This window comes from Balaenoptera physalus, assembly GCF_965194825.1.
Source record: "Balaenoptera physalus genome assembly, chromosome: 9".
NCBI classification, from domain to species: domain Eukaryota; kingdom Metazoa; phylum Chordata; class Mammalia; order Artiodactyla; family Balaenopteridae; genus Balaenoptera; species Balaenoptera physalus.
This window is the reverse complement of record NC_138888.1, coordinates 36692413-36717105: the sequence shown is the minus strand read 5'-3', so window position 1 is coordinate 36717105 and position 24693 is coordinate 36692413. Positions and strand designations below refer to the sequence as shown.

At 39.4% G+C, this 24693-nt stretch overlaps 1 protein-coding gene across 11 annotated transcripts in view; it reads left to right on the top strand.

Annotated features, from left to right (window-relative positions):
- Window positions 1-957: 957 nt before the first annotated feature.
- NCOA7 (nuclear receptor coactivator 7) overlaps window positions 958-24693 on the top strand; it is a 154524-nt gene continuing 130788 nt past the window's right edge. For 2 of the 11 annotated variants that reach the window (XM_082474560.1, XM_082474551.1), the window contains exon 1: window positions 11539-12220. The gene's annotated coding sequence lies outside the window, so the exon portion shown is untranslated. The other 9 variants (XM_082474556.1, XM_082474557.1, XM_082474555.1 and 6 more) reach the window with 9 other exon arrangements.

Here is a 24693-nt window from a genome sequence, read left to right as displayed (position 1 = left end):
TAACTCAGCTGATATTGGCAGACAGGATTATTTCACAGTCTCTGGCTCCTGAACAAGAGTGTTTTCTTTGCCTTCCTAAGACCTCTTTTTCTTCTCCATATTTGCTCTTCTGCAATATCTAGTTATTGATAGGTTTGCTGTCTCTTTCTCACACTAGTCCAGACCCTCAGCACGTAGAGTCATGTTTAAAGCTATGGCCTCCTAGACAGAGTTGCTTACTGTGGTCTGGCTTCCACTGGTCTATTCTGAACCCAACAGCCGTGTCTCACCACGCATCTTTACTTACTCTCCTTCATCTTCTCCTTGACCTTTTTACAATATCCTATTCTCTTCACTGCTACTTCCTTCTTGAATTTCTCTGATCTGGTTATAAACTCTCTTATTGCTCCTTTGCTGTTTTCTTTATAGTTATTCTACTTCTTCCCATTCTCCTACAATATATTCTCACCTTGGTTTATTCCTTGGTCTTCTGTCCTTTTTCTAGATTCTCTTTTTGAGAGAGCTCACATCTTCTCAAACTTCTAAGCTAATAGCTCCAAAATCCCTACCTTCCTAAGTTCCATCCAGTATTTCCAACCACCATTTACCTGTGCTGCCACAGCTGGGATCCAACCGAACTTAACTTCTGTCCCAAGTCTGTTTCCCCACCTCAACCTCCCTACCACTTTTCGTGCCACTCCAACTTTACTAACCACATAGAACACAACTCACAGTGTCATTACTGATTCTTCCCTATTATTCTTAAGCTTTTCTATCCTGTTAAATACCAAGGCTTCTTGCATTCCCTTTGTAACTCCATAGATTGTCTTAAGGTCCTCCATAATCTGGCTGCACTAACCTGTCTTACCTGGACCTGCACTGTTCCCTAGCACAGGTGCCCTTCTATAGCCAGCCTGGTACAACCATCCTGGATGCCCAGGCCTTGGTCATCCTGGATCCCCTAAGATTAAATGCCCATTCCCACTTTCTCAGGCTTTCCAAATCCTGCTAGCCTCTAGGTTATTTTGGGAACCAGTTTTCCAGTCCTATTTTCATTCTCATATCCACTTCTTTCTCCCTTCCCTCATTACATATTTCAATTATTTGAAGTACTTACCACATAGCAAATAGTCAAGGAATGGTGCCTTTGTTTTTGTTAATGGCAATAATAATAACAAATATATTTCTGTCTTAATTCCTCAGTGAAAGACTCCTTAAACACTTCTGCTTTTTCCTACCCCCTGGACCATTAATAAATACTCTTCCTTTTCCTCTTCCAAACTAGTCTCAGCACAGCTAAAAGGAAAGTAAGACAAAGCCACAGGAGCTGTAATTAAGCTCTTAGTTTATTTCTATGCTTTTGTGAAATTTCAGGCTTAAAATGAAATGGTCAAAAAAACCCAGTAGCTTAAAAGTTAGCAAAGGTTAGAATGATTTTGAAATTTCAGGATTAAAATAAATGTAATGTCTATATAGCACCATTTTATCTTCTTTTTGACTCCAACATTTCCATATTCTCTTTTGGGGAATTCCCAGAGTCCTTCTTTGCCCTGAATGTAAGAATTCCAAATGATACTTAACTATTTTTGAAAGACCTATATGATTAACCTACAGGGAATCGACACACTGGATGCAAGAAATTTGCCGTATTTGCGTGAAGGTCTTTGAGAAAAGTTAAAATACAACAGGTAAAGTAATTACTACAGTGCGTTAGTAACAGAAAATATAAAGCAGCTACTTGATAATTAACCAACAATATATCTCAGAAAAGATCTTAGATTCATAAAGAAGAACCGGATAAGAACAGCTCCAACATACGCAATCTACAAAGCACATAATCTGAATATATGAAACTTGACTCTCAGCACGATGCAAAATAGGTATAATCCCTCCTAAAATTATTTTCCTCCTCTTATTAGTCAAACGAAGCTCCAGATTAACAAAGGCTCAATAAAGTAATGCTTGTATACACATCCAAATTATTTTCAAAGGTGGAAAATGCAAATTTATAAGTGACTTAGTTGTATTTAGAGTACTTTAGAATCAGGGATCATTTTGTTGTTTATTTGATTGCAAATATCTGTAAAAAGGTATGGCGTATTTTAAATCTTACGTTCAATAATATTTAAAGCTAATTGAATTTTTATAATAGAAAAAAATTGGTAACAACCATCATAACACATTTGCAAGCAAGAAAATTAGTTTCCCTGACCGGGAATCGAACCCGGGCCGCGGCGGTGAGAGCGCCGAATCCTAACCACTAGACCACCAGGGAACTTGGTAGCTTCTTTCTCTCGATTTATTTGTGTCTTCAGAAATCGCCACGTAAACCTGGCCAATAGAAAAAAAGATTGTTGCCGCTAAGCCCTGCCCACTTCGTTCCTGTTTTGGGTTTCTGTAGGTTTGCAATGTTTCAAGATAAAAAGTTGAGGAAAAAAGAAATAGATACTTCTAGGAAATAAAAAATAAAATTAAAATAGCATAGACAATTTCTAGGAGGATACGGGAGAAACTGTTGACACTGGTTAACTCTAGGAAGAAGAAATGAAGAATTTCTTCACTTGCCTAAACCCGGCAAACGCTCTGCGCTCTCAGGCGATCTCCGCGGCGGCTCCTAAGGGGAAAGGCTGGATCCTCCATAATCGAATCCTCTTCCGACTGCCGTGCTGGAAAAGACGTCCTGGGATTTCATCCTAATTATGTAACATGTAAATATCTATACCTAGACAATGTTAAAGTACTGTCCAGAACCTTGCAATTTGCTTTATCATTTTCTCAATCATGTAGCTGCTCTTTCTAAATCTAACCTCTTTCTCTGTGTATGTCTTTCTGTCTTTCCCTCTCACGCAGATGTTAAATCCCACTAAACATTTTACTAAATCTAACGGTAAGATTGCCACGGGCGGAGAGCGTTTCCCGGTGTAGAGCTTGAACAGAGCAGATACTGTGTAAGTGCGGGTGATGAAGGGCCTCGTGGCCTTTAGGACGCGACTACTTAATTTACTTATTTGAGAGTCAGATTAACGAAGCGGGGAGGGCTGTGGGTAATTTGCTTAGTGAAGAACCAGGGCATCTGCACCCGGATCGGAGTAAACCGTTAAAACGCACTGTTTCCATTATCCTCCTGTTTTTCAAACTGTTATTATCTGGGCAAGTGCTTCCCTTCTCCGCATTATGTATGAGAAACGGCCAGGAAATGATGCAATTACCAAAGGAGTCAAGAAACCTTCCAGCCCAGCCTCAGTTCGGAAGCCCTCATGAAATACGAGCAGAAGACAATAGGATGTAACTCAGCTTTGAAAGCGCCAACCGTTACAGTTGGACAAATGTAACCCTAGAGACCCCGCTCCGCTGCAAGATGGAAGGAGGCTTAAGTAAAGCAGATATAAATTTGTAATGAACTTGCGCACAACCTCCGGCGCCATTGTGAATTACAGCCTTCGTCCATCACCTAGAATTTAGGTGAGCCTGAGCTAGAATTTTTTTTCTTGTTTTCAGCAACTCAGAAATGGAGTTTAGATTACTGATAAAACTTATCTAAAATTATTTAATAATATGCAAACAGGAAGATTAAAATGACTTATTAAGACTAATAAGTAAAGATGGAAACATCACCAGAAGAAATTTCTAAACAATTACTATATTTTAGGTGGGACCCACACCCCTTTCCTATATATCAAGGAATTTTTAGGAACTCGAGTGCAGTAGGTGGAGCGTCTACCTCTCAACTGGGGGTTTTCAGAGCTTAGCATGAAAGAGCATCTGGTTTTGAATTAAAAGATAAAGTAGATATTACTTTCAGAATAATTTAAATTTGTTCTAATAGGTTTAGTCACAGTCTTGTACAAGAGGTACGAAAGGGTACAGCGAGAACCATCACTCTTTTATCACTCTTCATTTCTTCTTCCCAGAGTTGACCAGTTTCTTCTGTATCCTCCTAGAAATTGTCTATGCTATTTTAAATTTTATTTTATTTTTTTATTTCCTAGAAATATCTATTTCCTTTTCCCCCAACTTTTTATCTTGAAACATTCCAAACCTACAGAAAACTCCAAGTATAGAACAATGAACACACATACACCCTTCATCTAGACCTGTGTTAATTTAGTAGTACCAGCATCCACCGTGTGACTTTTGTGCACTGAAGTGTGGCTAGTAAGAGTTTAGGTGTTCTATAAGTGTTGCATGCATACTGGATTTTTAAGCCTTAGTATGGAAAAAAAAGAATGTAAAATATCTCATTAATAATTTTTACATTGAGTAAATTTTAAATGCTAATTGAATATGAGTTAAAATATTAAAATTAATTTCACTTTCTTTTTTTGTTTTTAACCTAGCTACTAGAATATTTTAAATTATTGATATATATATATATATGGCTTGCATTATATTTCTATTTTATAGTACTAATCTAGATTCACCAGTTGTCAATATTTTGCCATATTTGCTTTCTCTTGATCTTTTTTCTGAACCATTTGAGGTTAGTTGCAGACACCATGATACTTTACTTCGAAAAACTATACCATATATTTCCTAAAAACAAGCAATACAATTATCACACTTAGAAAATTTAAATTTAATACAATATTATTTATGATACAGTTCATAGTCAAATTTTTCAATTGTCCTAACACCTTTTATACTTTTTCATTTTTATCCAGGATCCATTCAAGGATTATACACTGCATTTAATTGCCAAGTTTCTGTAGTCTCCTTAATCTGAAACAATTACCCAATTTTTTTTTTTTTTTACAGCATTGAATAGTGGAGGACATTTGCTTCAGAAAGTCCCTCAATTTAGACAAATATTTCTTTTGTCAGGAAAACTACCTTAAGTGATATGTCCTTCTCAGTGCATTATATCATAATTCGAATAATGCTGATGTATTGTGTTATCTCTAATGGTAAATGTGGTAGGCAGAATAATGGCTCCCACAGAGATTGTACCTGTCCTAATCTCCAGAATATATGAATATTACTTCACGTGGCAGTAGGAATTTTGCAGATGTGTTTAAATTAAGGATTTTGAGAAAGAGATTATCCTGGATTATCTGGGTGGGCCAGAAATCATCACACGGGTCCTTTTCAGTCAAGGAGGGAGACTGGAGAGTTGGAGTCCCAGTGATGTGATCCCAGGAAGACTCTACCAGCCTTTAACTGGCTTTGAAGATGGAGGAAGGGGACCATGAGCTAAGGAATTCAAGGAGCCTCTAGAAACTGAAAAAGGCAAGGAAAATGTTCTCTTCAGCGCCTCCAGAAAGAAAGCAGCTCTGCCAACACCTAGATTCTGACCCATGTCAGAATTCTGGACTACAGAACCGTAAGATAATAAATTTGTGCTGTTGTAAGCCACTAAGTTTGTGGTGATTTTTTTACAGCACCAATAGGAAACAAACACAGTAAGTCTGATCATTCGGTGAAGGTGTCTGCCATATTCCTCCATTGTAAAGTTACCCTTTACACTTGTAATTAACAAATACCAAAAAAAAAAAAAGCAAATATCACCCATGGAAGTAATACTTTGAAAATGTATGAATTTTCTGTTCCTCCGCAAAGTTTCGCCCAATGGTTTTAGCATCCACCGATGATGCTTGCCTGAATCAATTACTATTATGTTGACTGCAAAACGGTGTTATTTTATCATTCACGTGTAAAGAACTTTCCTTTCTGTCCTCCCTCTTTTTATTCTTTATTTAATTTTAAAATATCAGTTTGGACTCATATTCTTTTTTTGTGTGGTTTTAGTCAATGTGTTATAATCTACTGCTGTCATTATTAATACTTAAATTGTTCCAAATATGGCCAGAAGGAGTCCCTTTAAGCTGGCTCCTGTATTCTTTTGACATGTCCCTATAAATTTTTGAGCATTTCTTTACTTTCTAGCATAAGATGGTGCAGGCACACCCTCTACTTTATAAACTGATTTATGGAGAATTAACATCTTTACGCATGTATCTTTTCTCTTTTAATTTCCTTGTTTAAAATTTTACATGAGAAGGGGCATTACTCTACATACTCTTCTGTAACCTTTTTTTAAATTAATTTCTTTTGAAGCATGTCCATTCTTTACATAAAGAGTTTTTTCATTATTTCTGATAACTGCATGATATTCCACTGTATAGAGATTTTATTAAAGTAGTTTTATATCATTGGTCATTCAGATTATTTTCAATTTTTTGCTGTTACCAAAGTACTACAACAAATAACCTTGGTGCCACATAATTGGCATTTAGTTTTTATTAACTGACCCACAAATGACTTACCTTATGGACTGCCAATTTCTGACTTGAAAATGTTACATATTGGAAGAAAAATCATGGCATCCAATTCAAATTCAGTTCTAGTTATAATTTATGGGCAATTTAATTTTTCAATTTGATTTCAACCTCACTCAGCTATTCTTCTGTTCATTAATTTGTTCATTTGCTGAACAAATATTTATTGACTGTCTATTATATGTAAGTCACTATGTTAGGCACAGGATGCCTGATCTTGAAGTTTAGTCTGGCAGGGTTCAAGTAAACAAGCAATTACAGTTAGTAGAGTAGTGGATAGTAAAAGAAACGTTTGACTATACTTCAATTTAATAAGTTCATTTAATACATTAAAAACATGTTAGTTATCGCACATACTTTGCTGATAGGAATGTAAAATGTACAGCCACTCTGGAAAATAGTTTGGCAGTTTCTTATAAAACTAATTATGCACCCATCAGTTGTACCCTTAGGCATTTATACCAGAAAAATGAAAATTTATGTTCACATAAAATCTGCACATGAATGTGTATAGTAGCTTTATTCATAATAGCCTAAAACTGGAAACAACGGAAACATCCTTTAGTGGGTGAATGGTTAAATTGTGGTACACCCATACCATGGAATATTTATCAAAAAAAAGAACAAACTATTGATACATATAACAACTTGGATAGATCCCAAGGGAATTATGCTGAATTTTTTTAAAAAGCCAATCCAAAAGGTTATACACTGTATGATTCCATTTATTTAGAATTTTTTAAATGATAGAGATGAGAACATATTAGTGACTGACAGGAATTAGATGGGGTGGGGAGGAGGATGGGGGTGACTGTAAAAGAATAGGTGTGGTACCTTTGTAGGAGTGATACAGCAGTCCTGTAGCTCGGGGGTCCCCAACCCCCCTGTTAGGAACTGGGCCGCACAGCAGGAGGTGAGCTGCAGGCAGTGGAGCTTCATCTGCCGTTCCCCATTGCCCCGCATCGCTCACATTACCACTGAACCATCCCCTCCCCCACTCCCACCCGGTCCGTGGAAAAATTGCCTTCCATGAAACCGGTCCCTGCTGCCAAAAAGGTTGGGGACCGCTGCTGTAGCTTATTGTGGTGGTGGTAGAAGAATCTATACCGATGATAAAATTGCACAGAAATCACACACACACACACACACAGGCAAGAACATGTGTAAAACTAGTGAAATCTCAATGAGCTCTAAAGATCATACCAATGTCATTTTCTGGTTTTGATATTTACTGTAGTTATGCAAGATGTTATCTTTGGGGGATAACGGGGGGGAAAACCTGGGACTTCCCTGTACATTTTTTGCAACTTTTGGTGAATCTCTATTTCCTTCGAAAAACTCCCTTTTCAGCTTATTGCACTGTAATTTTCTTTCACTCAAATTAAGTCCAATAAACAATCACCACTTAACATCACTTTGAGTTTAGGGATTCATTTCAAAATTTTAAATTATATCTTAGCACTGTATCTTAGCACTAGATTATTTAAATAAGTTTTTCAGAAATTATTTTTTTAAAAAAAGAATTCTCAAGCTATTGAATAGACTATTTTTAGCAGAAATAAGGCAGCAGAAACTGTCCAAGGGTACATACTTTTTAATTAACTGTGAATAAAAGAAAAGGACAAATTTTGGGGGGCTTATTCCAAATAAGCAGCCATAAGTTCTACCTACTAACAGGCACCGAGACAGCAATCCGTTCCTATATATGTCAGTATTTCTTTCTCAATACACTCTGGCAGGCTCTTTCTCTTTTCAAATGACAAGGAGATTTCTACCTCCTGTTTAGACAAGATTTCTACCTCTTCTTCATAACAAGCCGAGAGAAGCACTGAACCTAGGCCTATCCACAAAAGAACCTATTTACATTCTTCTCAAAACTCAAGATGGTATCTAAGATGTTCTGGACCAATGACCCCAGTTGTGAAAATGAGCTACTGCCTTCAACACTATTAAACAGTGAACTCTATTCTGCCTCTTTAGGTGCAAGATGGCTCCCCACAGACCTCCAAGATGTCATCAGTGTTTCCCTCCCATGGAACTCCTGCGTCTCAACTAGCCTACGTCAGGTGTGTGCAAGGAGGTGTGTTTCTCTTTGTGCTAGGAAAAGCAGGATGGGTTTAACCACTAGAGAATGAACTTTCTTGGTGCTGGTAGATTAAACTCACCAACCAGTACAAAAATCTCTTCAACATCTTTACAGAGAAAACTCCCAAAGAAGTTTCAATTCTTTCTGTAGTTGTGAGCGCATTACTTACCAGGGAGCTTTCATTTTGACAAGGTGTTGCAGCAGTATTTGCCAGTGTTTCTGGAACTCCAGTTTCATGAGAGGTTACCAGTGCTGTGGTTAGAAACAGACATACTAGCCATACTTCATTACAAAACTATTCTTGGATAGATATGTAAGAAAAATACAGAACACATTTGCAATAATGGTTGCTGTTGTTTGGTGATGTTCCCAAAGATGTGGAATTCCTACCCACCTCCTCCAGGAAGTCCCTTGGGTGAACACCTGATGCCTGAACTCAGGGATCCAGTTGTCTCCCACTATCCAATTCCTGCCCTGAGGAGCAAAAAAAAGGAGGGCAAGTGACTCTCTTTTCTTCCTTTAAGAGCTGAAGGCCTTTCTGCTTCTCTCTGTCTACCCTCAAAGTCTCATCATACAGGGTTCTTTACCCCAGAAAAAGTGAGATGACAATTCTGCCTAAATTGCCCTAAAATGGCCTCTACCCTTCAACAGAAATAGAAAGATCAGTTTTCATTTTTAATAGAGGCCCTCATATCCATAAAATCATTGTAGCATTATAATTTTTCATCAACTCAGCATTTACCAAGCACTTTCTATTAGCTAAGTACAGTGAGGGGTGCTAAGGATACAATTTTTTAAAAAGAAAACCTGTATTATAATAATGTATATTGCTATAAAAATACCTAACTTTTCTTGAAGGTCACGTTCTAGACTTTAGCCTAAGCATCATTCACAGATTATCTCATTTAATCCCTATATCCACCCTGAAATTTGGTACTATTATCATCCCCCTTTTACAGATACAGAGGTTAAGTAATTTACCCAAGGTCAGCATGTGATGGAGCCGCAGTCTGAAGCCAGAGCCCGAACTCTTAGAGATTACCCTGTTCTTAAGAAGTACACTTTCTAATGAGGTTTGATCTGTAGTGTACTAAGATTTCCCAAATAACTTTATATACTATATCTTATTCTCCCAATTAAAATTTCACCTTCTAGTTAGAGCAGTGCTATCCAGAAGAATTTCTTGCAATAACGGAAATGTTCTATTCCGTGCTGTCCAATAAGTAGTCTCTAGCCACGTGTGGCTCTTTAGCACTCGAAATGTGGCTAGTGAAATGAAAAACTACATTTTAAATTTAATTTAGTTTAAATTTAAATGGCCACATGTGGCTAGAGGGTACTGTATTGGACAGCACAGATCTAGAGGATAAGGAAATGGTTTCATTTCTTTGGATTTCTCTATAAAGACAAGGTTTAGGCAAATCAATAAATGCTGAGTTAATGAAAAAGAATAAATGAACAATCAGTAAGGGGGAATTTTCTCCCTCTTTAAACTGTAGAGCAGAAACCTTTATTCTACCATGACTTTCATTGTAATAAAATGTTATAATAAGCATATGATACAGCCTGCAGTCCTAGAGCAGTTCATGAAGATGGTAAAGAGGATCCTTAAATTATAAGCAATGTTTTTGAAAGGCTGACAAACCATTTATAATTGATGGTTACTACTTTTAAAACACATAGTTATATCTTTGCCTAATAAAAAAAGATCACTGCTTAATTATTTTCTTGACAAAATCTGGGGTCCATAGAGAGAAAAACAAAAGGGAACTCTTGGTGGTGAAAGGATGGAAACAGTCAAGAATTGCAACTCAACGGATATTTCATGCAGAAACTACAGTCTAAAGCAGACCTCTTTACAAATGTGAGACTCAGCAACTGCCAAATTCTCTTTAAGTGACTTTGTTTTGTCACTTATTCATCACATATATACATATAGATTCCTATAGTCAATTCGTTCTGAATATGGGGCTAGATATGATGAATAATAATAGGTACTTTTGAAAATAAACTGGGGCTCTAGATCAAATCAGAGTCTCTGGAAGTAACCAAGTCATGTGCCCTGTGTTTCCTGATCCATACACAATGCAGCTCCTACCCTGCTCCCCACTGGATGTCCACTTTACTTAAAAGAACTCATCTCAAGAAGTCTTAGCAATTTTATCAGTTTGTACTGCTATGGAACATGTCTCTTCTTTGCCTGTTCTTAAAAAATTCATCTTAGATTTCAAAATCATCAAAGAAGTGTGAGAGCAGCTCACTTTCTCTGGTGATCCCAAACCATGCTCTTCTGATTCAATGAAATCAGCTCTTTACACCTTAGAAGCCTAATTTTCCCTTGGAAATAATTTGCAGATAGCATAATGAATGCCTAAAGAAAAAAGAGTAAAATACCCAGTTCTTCACATTCAAACCAAAAAGATGTAAACCTGAGGTCCAATTTTATACATGCTCAGTATATCATGGGCGATTATTCCATATTTTGCAAGATAATATAGCATGACCACTTGCAACTGAAATCCCAAAGCCATCACTGTTAAATGCTTCGCTCAGTCTTCCACGAGAGGCTGTTACAGCTTAAGCAGCATCAACGAGCCAGAGGAGGCCGCTATCTAGTGTGCCTGTGTCTGGCCTCTGACACACCAATGTTATCGCACCAGCTGCAGGCTCCACCATGAAGTTTTTTTCTGTGCGTAAGGGTAAAACCTCACGGCCAAATCCTCCTAGTCATCTTGCAGTGCTGGTCATGGGACCGTAGGAGGAACAGCTCCCAGATGGGGATGGGAAGTTCACAGGCACTGCCCAGCAGCTGATGCAAATCTTCCCAACCCAGGCTCTCTCGGGTCTTTGCCAAGAGTCGTCCTGGAGGGCTCAATTGCTACGTCCCTATTGCTGTAATGATAGCAACTTGGCAGCATCCGGGATGCTGTGCCTAGGATGGGAGCGGGAGGGGGGAGGAGATGGTGGGCCCCTTTGAGAAACACAACGCCGGAAAGGACAGAAGGATGAATTTATTGTGACCAGTGGTCTCCGAACTGGAAGGAAACTCAAGGTTTTAAAGCTCGGGGAGACACTCTTTTAACTCCAGCTCTGCTCTCAGAGCCTTATTCCCACGAATAGTGGTGGCCACAGCGAGCCAGCTGTAGGAGATGCAGCCCGGGGAGAGGTAAGAAGACCCTCCCAGGCTTAGCCGCCGGGCGTCCGGCCGCCGGAGTCGCAACGAGCTCGCTCCCTGGAAGCGTCACAAAGGGCTGAGGCCTGCGGAGGCCTCGCGCGCAGCTCTCCGGGGCGGAGCCGCCGGGCTCGGGCTGGGGCTGCGCCGGGGCAGCGGAGGCTGCAGCCGCCAGGGAGTGGCGCGGCTGCCCAGACCGCCGGCTCGGAGGTCGCCGGGGCAGGGAGGATGCCGCAGCTGCAGCCCGAGCGGCCGAGCGGAGCCGCCGAGCTCCCCGGCCCCCGCCGCAGCGGAGGAGCGCAGAGCGTGGCGCGGGCCGGGCGGAGCTAGAGGTGGGCGTCTGCCCCGCGTCGCGCCACCCGCAGCTCCCCGCCTCCGGCCGGGCCCGGCAGCCTGTCCTGGCCGATGTCCTGACCGCGGGTGCATCTGCAGGGTTGGCTAGGCACCGCGCCTGGGGAAAGGCCTGAGGAGTCCCGGCGGCGGCCGCGTCCAGTAGCACCGGACGCCGGTCCCCCGGGGCGCGCTCCTGGGCGCTCCTCCCTCCTGCCCCAGCATCGCGTCACCGCAAGGTCCTCCCCCGACCCCTCCTCCCACCCACCCTGGAGGATGCGCTCCCAGGCGCCGAGCGGCAGAGGCCACCGCTCCCAGAAATGCGTGCGCCGGCTGCCTTTCTCCCGGACCCGAAGAGCTGGCGCCCCCGCCCTGTAGGTAAGTAGGTGAGGCGGGGACTAGCCCTCGCAGCCTCCCGCTGCTGATGCTGCCGCTGGGTAGGGGCGGGGGGCCGGGGCCAGGACCCGCCAAACTTGCCTCCCGCTGGAGCTCGGTGCAGCCCTCGGAGGTGTCCTAATGGCGTTGGGCGCAGCCCCCTGTTAACCTGACAGCCTCTTCTTGAGCCCGGGAGGCCCAGCTGTGGCGAAGGAGAGCTTGACCCTTCCCCGCCCACACCCAGGGCCCGGTGGGGTGCGCTCTTCGGGCAGGGGCGGGGAGGATGGGTTGCTGTGTGGATTCCTGGGGGGTGAAGGGGGAAATACCGTTGAATTTTCAGCAGCTCAGGTGGAAATATGTCACCGTATTTTTTCGGCTTGATGAACAGATGCGTTCTTCCTGTTTTCTCTCAATATGTAGCCACGCACAGCGTTATTTCAGCAGCATAGAGAAGTCGCTGTGGATTTTTGTGTATTTCAGAGTTGGCTGGCTGATATATAAAATTGATGTCTCCAACCCTTACAGTCAACATTTTAGGGCCAGTTAGAGAAGGCTCCTCTAGGAGTCAAATATTCAAGAGATAGATGAGGCTGAGGAATTCTCGTGCTGCCTACTTGGGAGCCTTCGGCTTTCGTGAAGAGCGTGGCAAGTTTGATACAGGTGTAGGGAGTTGAGAATCTGCTGGAAGGGTGCACGGAGTCGGCCAGCAGAGGCAGCCTTGGGCGCAGCCTAGCTTTCAACTAGATGTTAATAAGGTCTGTATTTCTGAGAAGCTGGTTATAAATTCTTTCTCCTCTCCCAAGTGTAAAGTTCATACATCAGAGCTTTTGGCAAGATTATCTCTTCACAGGCCATCATTTTTAAATTTCGTATTAAGCAATAAGGTTTAGAGTTTTGGAAAGTGGATCATTGTAAGCGCCAATTTTATTAACGTATTAAGGTTTAGAGCTTTGGAAAATGAACCGGTGTAAACTCCAGGAGGACAGAGTCTTCGTCTTGTTCAGTCCTGTAATCCCCTAGTCTGATGAATAGTGGGCGCTCATTAGTTATTTGTTGAATGAACTGTGTTTCAAGCTTCATCTAAAGACAGTCTAGGATTAAAATGTGTTTGTCCTGTGGCCGTTGAAGTTTAACTGGATTTTAAAAATTACTTCTTTGTATAAATAGTCAAATTCGGTTATCCCAGCATTTAAGTTGAATTTTGACATTTTTAGGACCATATGTTTTCCTTCTTTAATGTGTTATTAAATAAGGTAATTCTCCCCAACTCTTAATATAAGTTAATTTCATTTCTAAGCTTGCAATTTTTTTTTCTAATTGGTAATCAAACTTATTTTAATTAAACTCTAAAACACAATTAAAAAGTACAATTCATGTTTAAAGGAAATTCTAGGTTACTCCAGAGGTAATAATGATTTGGTTAATAAGTGACATATTAACTCATTTTAGAGTTGAGTTGTTGTGGCTGACCTAATTATAATGTATTTATTACAGGTAAAAGTGGAAATAAAGCATTTAGAAGTGTCTGTGATTCCTAAATGATTCAAAATACATGGTATAGATACACATTTTCAACTGCATGGTTTTCCTCAGTATATAAACATATCGGTTTTCAAGTTTGACACCCAGGGTGGTTGTGACATTGCAGGTTTGGAAGGTTTGGTGCCTCTCTGCTTTTAAATCTTATGTTATCTTGAAATAATCAAGGATAACTGCATCACATTTCACTTGCTTTATTTTTGCACTGTGATACAATATTTCCTGTTTTGTTTTTATTTTCCTGTTACGTAAGTTTTCTGAGTCAGTATTAACCTTTTTTCAGTCACTTTGTTTAACTCCCAGAATTATCTGGGAGTGGTCCAGTCACTTATTTTCTTTCTTTCTCTTTTGTCATTTTAATACCTCTTCACCATCCTTACTACGTATTACCCAAAAGACTTATTTTCACAAAACTATGTTAAGCCCTAGTTTATTACTATTGCTTCTCCAGCCTACTTGGGCTCTTCCTAGATGGTGAGGAAATAACACTTTTATGTAAAAGGTAGTGAGATTGGGGGAACCAGCAGTGGGAGGGAGCTTATGAAAAATATGTTATGATTTATTCAAACAGAGCAAAAATTCTCCCATGAAATAGAGATAATTACATTTTACACATCTTATATTTGTAGTCAAGGATATTGAGCTGTTAATTTATATTGTTCTTCCTTGCTCACTTTAAACTTCTCAAAAGAGCCCTCCCCTACGGTTATAGTAAACTCTCTTTACTTTGTTGCAGATAATAAACACTTATTTGTTCATTTGACAAAGAGAAGTTGAGCGCTTGACTGTGCTAGCACTCTTGACCTTGAAATCAGTTCCTAATGTCAGAATGGAAGAGGCATTTTTCTGTGTGTGTCCTGCATCCAAATGCACAGCGCCCCTGCAATTGAATGACTCACTACTTGGGTCCTGACAAGTGAGCCCCCCAGTACCCTGACTCCACATGCACCACTGGAATGAAATCCTAAGACCTAGATTTACTCTATCTTACTTTTCTATATCTTTCCTAAGGTTTTATTACCAAACCCCCTATCCCTTCCTCGCTAAATGTCCCTTACTGTCCCTTTTTTATCCCACCGTTTTTTGTCCCAGCCCATGATTTTTGTTGTTGTTGTTTATATCCAGTAAGATCCACTCAATTTCACATATGTTAGAACCAAAATTGTTATGGTTGCAGAAAAAGTATAGAAAAGAAAATTTGTATAACCTGGAATTTCAAATACAGGGAACTAGTGGATGAAGAATAATTGTTGTATACTAACCTCCCTTTAAAAATGGCAAAGAATGCCAGAGACAATGAATTGTCTGCTCATAAATTTGACCAGAAGCTTAATTGAAAGAATGTTTATAGAGAGTTGGCTGAACAAAGGCCATAATGTCCACCCATGCCCCTCCGATTCTAGGTGTTATGCCAGGAGTCTAGCCAGATCTTCAGAAACTGTATACTTTGGTTACCTTGTTTTGCATCCTTTGCACCCCTCCCCCCAAATTGTGCTCACACTGAAGCATTCTATTAATAAAGACAGTCACAAGAAACCTACTGTTATGTTACTTAAGAGATGTGGTTATTAAGATAATAGTTCCTTCTACAGCTCCTGCTTGAAGACTCTTGCAAGAAATTCCATTCAACTCTAAATGCCAGAGAAAAGCTTTACTTCCCCTGAACAGTTATGGAGCGTCCATTTTTCATCATGCAAAAATAGAATTAGATAGTCGATTATATTTCCCTTTCTGATTTGGCAACTAGGAAACACAGAGTCAAATTTACAACTTAATTTTAATAACCCTGTAAAAACCTATGGCCTATTATTGATGTTCTAACTTTCCCTTTGGTTTTGAATTTCTGTTCTACATTGTTTTTTTTTCTTCTGATATTTTTAATCTAAGTATATTTTCCCATTTTATTGAATTTATTAAGCTGACTCACATCTTTTGTAGAACAAGGAAAAATATAAAACATGAAACCAATAAATGGAAACATGTGCAGAATTGATCTATGGATACAGTATGTTTTGATTAACAAGTTTAATAGGGTCCATTAAATATGCTTTGAACAAATATTGCAAGTTTAGTATATTTACGCTTATATAGAAAACAATGGAAATGTTTTGGAAAACAATGTTACATAGTTTTGCAAAACTAAGATCCACTTTTTTTTAACTATTAAATTTATGTCTACTATTGACTGATTTAAGATTGGTAAAACCATTCAGTTTAAGTCAGTTCTGGATTGACCAGGAGATTCATTCTATTTAATTAAAAAAAAAAAAAAAAGTCATTTTTAGCCAAAAGGCTAGCCTAAATTAGCTTAACACTCACCACACTGGACCTCACATCTGACCTCTTTCACATCAGTAATTTATTTGATTCATCTTTGTTTTAATAAATCATAGAGATTCTTCCTAGAGCCTCTTTTATTCACCATAAAATTTAAAAGATTGAGCTCCCTGAGTTAATTGATCAGACTTTCTTCATTCTGGTATTTTGACAACTACCTGTTAAGTTGGTTGAATTTAACCACGTAAATAGTTATTTACATCTGTATGGTGTCAACTTCATTTTCATACATTTATCACCCCGGTCCACAGAGAGACTGGCCCTTCTCAAGGGATAGTGATCGGTGCAGTCCAGGAGCTTTTGAGGTAAAAATAATCTGAATTCAAAAGTGCAACTTGGAACATTGAGGAGGGGATTTGGAGAGAGATGTGGGCAAAGTTTTACACAGAGGCATATCATTCCGGTAATGATTCTTTTTAAATCTTTTTAAAGATTTAAAAGTCTTTTTTAAAAAAAGTTTTATTTTTGTAGTAGGCAATACCTTCATGTGATTCAAAAGGTACAAATGGGTAAACACTGAAAGGATTCCCTCTCATCCTCTTTCCTAGTTACATGCTTCCCCTGTCCACTGGCAACCGGAGTTATCAGTTAATTGAGAATCCTCCAGTGACATTTTGTGCACATACAAGCAAATGTGAACATTCAGCCTGCTCCTTTGATCACCTAATCATTTCTCTAATTGCCTTCTCTCCATTCCCACTGTTCTTTATGGCTCCTCAGATGCTTTGGACTGTTGCCTGCACTTTACTTTCCCCTACATTTCAGCCAGTCTTCCTTCTAAACTTCCCTTTTCAACCTTCTAAAGGATTCCCATCCTGCGCAGGAAGGAGTCCTCCGTGAATCTTACTTAGCCTGGTCTCCTGGGCCCTGAGGAATTCATCTCTTGTCCCCTGCCCCTCCCTGTCATGCATTTGACTCACAGTTGTTCTTAACTTACCTCCCCATCCCCAATCGTGGACCCTTTAAAAAAATCTGATGAAAGTTCATGGTCTCATCACACACTAAACACACCATTTTGCCTACATGTCGTTGTTTATGGACCCCAAGTTCAGAATCTCTATGTTGGTACCATAAAACTGTTTGTCACTTCCTGCACATGCGCTGCATATGATTTTTCTTCTCCACGCTGTTTCCTCTGCATGGAACACTCGGTCCTCCTATTTTCATTAGCAAGCCACACTCAGTTGTGGTGTCATCTCTAGGGGCCATTCTTGGTTGAGATTCTAGAAACTCATGGAGCCTTCCACATGTAATGTAGTATCCCAAGTAGGCTTCCATACTGGCAACAGGCATTTCTCATAAATAGCAAAATTGCCCTTCTAGTAAAAATTAATTATGATTTTGGATAACATGCTATGATTGGTCAAAAAAAAAAAACCCCAAGGTTGAAGCTTTTATTTAACTATTCGTCCCTCCTCTACTCCGCTCCCCCCCATCCTCCGTAGAATACGTGTCTGTATCATTTTCTTTAGCATCCCTGCCTTATTTTACTAATTCTCTCGAAACATTGTGTTAACACTGTTAACACAAGTTCATATTTATTATGGCCCTCACCTAAGAGAGTGTTTGTTTGTTTTTGCCTCTGCCTCTGGGTTTGCCTCTGTAGTTGGTACATAAAGGAGTGAAACCCTCCGAATGTGGTGTTACTCTTAAACATCGAAAGTATTAACCACCAACCCTGATGGATGACATGAACCATCTGGAGACAGTAGCCCATCCTACGAAGTGACTCCTAAGTATGTGAATATGGTATTTTTCTTTCCAGGCCAAGTAATCAGAGGGCGTCCTCTGTGCTTGATTTTATTGCAAAGTGCCTGACACGAGGTAAATTGCTGTTGACTGATTAACAGAGGATTTAGCCAGTAAGAATTTAATAGCCTTTTTTCAGCACTGTTCCTGTGGAATCCTCTGGCTAGTGGATGATTCTGATCACTAACCAAACTAGCCATGTAGGATAGGGAAAATCTGTAAGACTGCTCCATAGGTGTGAGATCCCTTGAAATCTTTCATTTTCCTTCTGTAATTCTGACCTCACTAAGCAAACATCAAATTTACTAATTTGTTTACCCAGACATGTTGATATGAGGAATTGAGTGTGTCTTGAGTAGCAGTAATGACTATTCCAGCCATCCAATAGGTACAGCCCCTGCTGTATGCTGTAAAGCACAATTTTAGGCTATTAGTCTGTTGGGAGGGCTTGCTCAACCCTTATGGTCCCAGGTATTTACAGCTGAGTCCTCAGCCCTGGTTCCTGGTGATTCCCCCAAGGTATAATACTTGCCGGTCTCTAGGCTCCCACTGAAACAGCTCGTTCACAACCCTCTGATATCTTCTAAAATAATTTCAATTTAACACACTTTAACTCTTTAAAAAACATTCTAGGAAGGAATCGTTTTAGTCCATTTGTGCTGCTAGAACAAAATTCCATAGACTGGATGGCTTAGAAGCAGCAGAAATTTACTGCTCACGTTTCTGGAGGCTGGAAGTCCAAGATCAGGGTGCCAGCATGGTCAGGTTCTAGTGAGAACCCTCTTTCAGGGTGTCATGGACTTCTTACTGTATCCTCATCTAATAGAAGGGGCTAGGGATCTCTCTGGGCTTCCTTTATGAGGGTGCTTTAATCACCTCCTGAAGCTCCTACCTCATACCATCACCTAGAGCATTAGGTTTTCAACGTATGAATTTGGGGTGGGGATGGGGGACACAAACAATCTATATGGCAGGAATAGAAAATTCACAAAACAGGAACTACAAATGGCCAAAACATGAAAAAATATTCAACTTCATTGCATCAAAGAAATGCAGACTATAATTAGATTGTAAAAGTCCATAACAATGCTGGCAAGTTGAAGTTGGGTCATTTTCCCTTTTCACAGATGGTAAGAGGTTATATGGGGGTATTATGCCTTTGATGGAGAGCAGTTCAACTCATAGAATCCCTTGGCACTCGTGATTCTGTTCTGAGTACATCCTAAAAAAATCAGAGATGAGGCTTAATTTCAGTGGTGAGCACATTGTCTCTGGGAGGCAGGTGGTATGGTAGATGGGTTAAGAGCAGGGCTGCTGGAGCCTGTTGCCTGGCTTGGAGTCCTTTTCCACCGTTTGTCAGCTAGGTGAACTTAGGCAAGTTAATTTCTCCTTGATTTTCTCATCTGTGAAATGAAGATAATAATAGTATCCACCTCTCACATTGTATTGAGAATTAGATAAGTTAATATATGTAAAGCACTTGGAATTCTGTCACAGAGTAAGCAACTATATAAGTATTAGCTATTAGCAAGGTTGATATTGTAAAAATTGGAGACAAATCCAACAATGGAGTCTTTTTTGATGGTATACCAAACAGTATGTACAAAAAGACCCTAATTTGATTTTAAAATGCAGCTTCACGGAAGAAAAGACAGGAAAGTGACAAAATATTGAGACTTTTGTCTCCATTGCTGGGATCATAGGCAATTTCTATTTTCACATTTTATTTGTTATCTGTATATATTACAATGATAATTGTTAGAAATAATTAAAATTAATATATCATAGGATTCTTATATTCTTGACTTCTCTGTATCAGATGCATATTCATTTTGACATATTTTACTCTCTCTTCCTCTTTTCAAAGCTGCTAATATTTCACTTCCTCCACATCTTCACCCACACGCCATCTGCTTGGTATTTTCTTGCATTTAGCTTGCTTGCTTGTTTTATGTATAGATCAGCCCCAAGGCTAGTTCCTCAAGAATAAGTAGAGTAAGTGAAATGATTTATGAGATTTTTCATGGTAGTGGCTTTCTCTTGGAAATTTAAGCCAGAGAACGCTGCTTAGGTGATAATGATACTGTATCCTCTCCACATTGCAGGCACTCAGCCGTATCTCCCACTCCTCACCTGCATAAACTCAGCACTTTAGTAGGGTCAGAAGGGTCCTCGGTACCCCTCACGCACATGGGGTAATTCCTGCCTTCAGGCTTTTGGCTGCCCGCTCTATCTGAATTTCCTTACACATTTCTTCCTTTAAAAGCCAATATTCTGCACCAGGTTGATACTTAATTCCATCAACACTTTCCAAAACATCTGCTCTACCCCTAATTTCAGTTTATTTTGGCACTTAACTATTTGTACTGCAAATTTTTTTTTACATCTTTATTGGAGTATAATTGCTTTACAATGGTGTGTTAGTTTCTGCTTTATAACAAAGTGAATCAGCTATACATATGCATATATCCCCATATTTCCTCCCTCTTGCATCTCCCTCCTACCCTCCCTATCCCACCTCTCTAGGTGGACACAAAGCACTGAGCTGATCTCCCTGTGCTATGTAGCTGCTTCCCACTAGCTATCTGTTTTACGTTTGGTAGTGTATATATGTCCATGCCACTCTCTTACTTCGTCCCAGCTTACCCTTCCCCCTCCCCGTGTTCTAAAGTCCATTTTCTACATCTGCATCTTTATTCCTGTCCTGCCCCTAGGTTATTCAGAACCTTTTTTTTTTTTTTTTTTTAGATTCCATATATATGTGTTAGCATACGGTGGTTTGTTTTTCTCTTTCTGACTTACTTCACTCTGTATGACAGTCTCTGGGTCCATCCACCTCACTACAAATACTCAATTTTGTTTCTTTTTATGGCTGAGTAATATTCCATTGTATATATGTGCCACATCTTTATCCATTCATCTGTCAGTGGACACTTAGGTTGCTTCCATGTCCTGGCTATTGTAAATAGAGCTGCAATGAACATTGTGCCACATGACTCTTTTTGAATTATGGTTTTCTCAGGGTATATGCCCGGTAGTGGGATTGCTGGGTCGTTCTATTTTTAGTTTTTTAAGGAACCTCCATACTGTTCTCCATAGTGGCTGTATCAATTTACATTCCCACCACCAGTGCAAGAGGGTTCCCTTTTCTCCACACCCTCTCCAGCATTTATTGTTTGTAGTTTTTTTGATGATGGCCATTCTGACCGGTGTGAGGAGATACCTCATTGTAGTTTTGATTTGCATTCCTCCAATGATTAGTGATGTTGAGCATCCTTTCATATGTTTGTTGGCCATCTGTATATCTTCTTTGGGGAAATATCTATTTAGGTCTTCTGCCCATTTTTGGATTGGGTTGTTTGTTTTTTTGATATAGAGCTGCATGAGCTGCTTATATATTTTGGAGATTAACCCTTTGTCAGTTGCTTCTTTTGCAAATATTTTCTCCCATTCTGAGGGTTGTCTTTTCATCTTGTTTATGGTTTCCTTTGCTGTGCAAAAGCTTTTAAGTTTCATTAAGTCCCATTTGTTTATTTTTGTTTTTATTTCCATTTCTCTAGGAGGTGGGTCAAAAAGGATCTTGCTGTGATTTATGTCATAGAGTGTTCTGCCTATGTTTTCCTCTAAGAGTTTTATAGTGTCTTGCCTTACATTTAGGTCTTTAATCCATTGTGAGTTTATTTTTGTGTATGGTGTTAGGAAGTGTTCTAATTTCATTCTTTTATATGTAGCTGTCCAGTTTTCTCAGCACCACTTATTGAAGAGGCTGTCTTTTCTCCATCGTATATTCTTGCCTCCTTTATCAAAGATAAGGTGACCATTATGTGTGTGGGTTTATCTCTGGGCTTTCTATCCTATTCCATTGATCTATATTTCTGTTTTTGTGCCAGTACCATACTGTCTTGATTACTGTAGCTTTGTAGTATAGTCTGAAGTCAGGGAGCCTGATTCCTCCAGCTCCATTTTTCTTTCTCAGGATTGCTTTGGCTATTCGGGGTCTTTTGTGTTTCCATACAAATTGTGAAATTTTTGTTCTAGTTCTGTGAAAAATGCCATTGGTAGTTTGATAGGGGTTGCATTGAATCTGTAGTTTGCTTTGGCTAGTATAGTCATTTTCACAATATTGATTCTTCCAATCCAAGAACATGGTATATCTCTCCATCTGTTTGTATCATCTTTAATTTCTTTCATCAGTGTCTTATAGTTTTCTGCATACAGGTCTTCTGTCTCCTTAGGTAGGTTTATTCCTAGGTATTTTATTCTTTTTGTTGCAATGGTAAATGGGAGTGTTTCCTTAATTTCTCTTTCAGATTTTTCATCATTAGTGTATAGGAATGCGAGAGATTTCTGTGCATTAATTTTTTTATCCTGCTACTTTACCAAATTCATTGATTAGCTCTAGTAGTTTTCTGGTAGCATCTTGTATTGCAAATTAAATATAGGCTTGCTTTATGACTTAGTTGTTCTTACAGTTAGCTTGTAGGGGTTGTGTATTGTATTACTCTATGCCCTTCAGGTTTCTAGCACATGGTTGTCCACATGCATGCACATGGAACACAAGAAGACTGGATGTTGCTGTGTTGATAACATTCTTAGGAGATGGTTTATGAGTTTTCTGTTCCATCTTCCTCTTTGCCCATCTTTCTCATTCTTTTATTTTCAAGATCAGAATGTTATATCATTTGGTTCTCTCAGTCTTACAGATATTTGCCTGAAATTTTGATAATAGATTTTCATTCCTAAAGTCTAAAAACTAAAGGACTCAATTGCAAAGAACATCACAGTTACTAAATGCATTTACAGTTAGGGTCCAGTAATATACAGACTAATCCTAGTTGCAAGGATAACTATCATCAGCTGTAAAATATTGCTTGTTTGATCAAGAGAGTTTCAGGAGTTTGCCAGAGAATGTGTTTAAAGTTTGTAAATATTTTAGATTCTCATAGGTCTTGTGTTTCCTAGAAAGGACCAAATCCTAGGAAATATTTTCATGTGTCTGGTCTCATAGTTTGGACCAGTGGTTCTCCAGTGGGGTTCATGAGCCCCTTGAGGGTATGGGAAGAAATTGTTAGAATGTCTGTATCATCTTTTCATGACTTCTATTTTGTTATGTGTTTTATAATGCATGTATTAGTGCAGAAGACATTTTTTATGTGAAAAATATACGTATTAGGATTTTATGCTCGGGTGCTTTTATTGACGTGGAATATAACTTTAGAAAATGGAGACCACTAATCTAAATAAAAGGTAAGACCTTATTGTTCTATAACCAAAGTCAGTTTCTGTTATGTATTTAGCCATAACAAATAAAAAGTCAACTTATTAAACAAAAATCCTATGTCTAACCTGAACTAGAAGTTGTAATGTATGTCACCGTGGGTGCGTGCATGCGTGCACATGCACACTTGCTCATACATGTAGAACATGAGACACTCCTTTTGAGAGCGTACAGTCTGATTGAAAGGAATGTGGGCATGAGGAGCCATTAATTAGAAAATGGTACAAGATAGCATAAGTGTGTGTGAGAAATGTAGCAGTATGAGTTTGTTAGATTAAAATTGCTAAAGTGTGGTAAGAGTGGCATGCCACAATGGTGATGCTACATTCTCAGAAGATTTCAAAACTCATTTTATGTTAAGAATTTTCCCTGATAATCAGGTCAGTTCTTAGTCCATCTACTCAATAAGCTGTGCTTGAATTGTCTCCTGGGTACAGATGTTAACTATGTGAGCTTTCTGCTCTAATATTCAAAATAATATTTACCGATACTCTCAATCATATGCCAACATTTCCTTTAAATTATATGAGAAAGTGGCAGAATAGACATGATGGGGAAGTAATAATATTTTTGAGGTAGTATCCTTTTGGAACAGTGATAGTGTATAAGATTTAAGATAAGTGAATGTTTCCTAGAGCTGCTCTGACAATTACCAAAAACTGAGTAGCCTAAAACAACAGGAATTCATTGTCTATAATTCTGGAGGGTAGAAGTCTAAAATCAAGGTGTCGACAGGGCCACGATGTCTCTGAAACCTGTAAAATAATCCTTTCTTGCTTTTGTCTTCTTGTGATTTGCTGTCTGTCCTTGGCATTCCTTGGCTTGTAGCTGCCTAACTAATCTGTGCTTCTGTCTTCACGTGGAGTTCTTCCTGTGTGTCTTGATCTTCACATGGCCATCTTCTTATAAGGACACCAGTCATATTGGATTAGAGGCCCACGATACTCCAGTATGACCTCCTCTTAACTGATTACATCTGCAGTGACTCTGTTTCCAAATAAGGTCACATCCTGGGTTACAGTGGATACAACTTCAACATTTTTGGGGGGGGGTGATGTGACACAGTTCATCCGTAACAATAAATAATATCAAAGTCTGTAGGTGAATGTACCAAGATGTACATAAGTCACGCTTGGTGTCAAGTGATGCCTCCTTATAGCTAAACTTCCATAGCCATGCACATTGGTTATGAGGTAAATGACAACTGGAAGGAAGGGATGCTTTCTTGGCTGTTTTTGTTAATTGGTTGCTTCTGTCTCTGGGCTTTGGTATTCCAGGCCTCGGTAGAATTATGGCTATAGATAGTAACATGTACTGTGTGGTTTTGATCTTCCTGGTAAAAATTCACAAAGTAATTTGTGGATTAGGATATTTCTAAAGATGTGTTGGGTTTTTTGTTGTAATAATACTGCATAACAGCCTCCAAATCTTAGTGGCTTAGAACCACAAATATTTATTTCACATTCATGAATCTGCAGGTTGACTGTGGTTTGGCTACTGTTGGGTGGGTCCAGCAGGGCTGGGCTGGACTCCAAAGCTGAGGTAGGAGTTCAGGTCTGTTCCACACATCTTC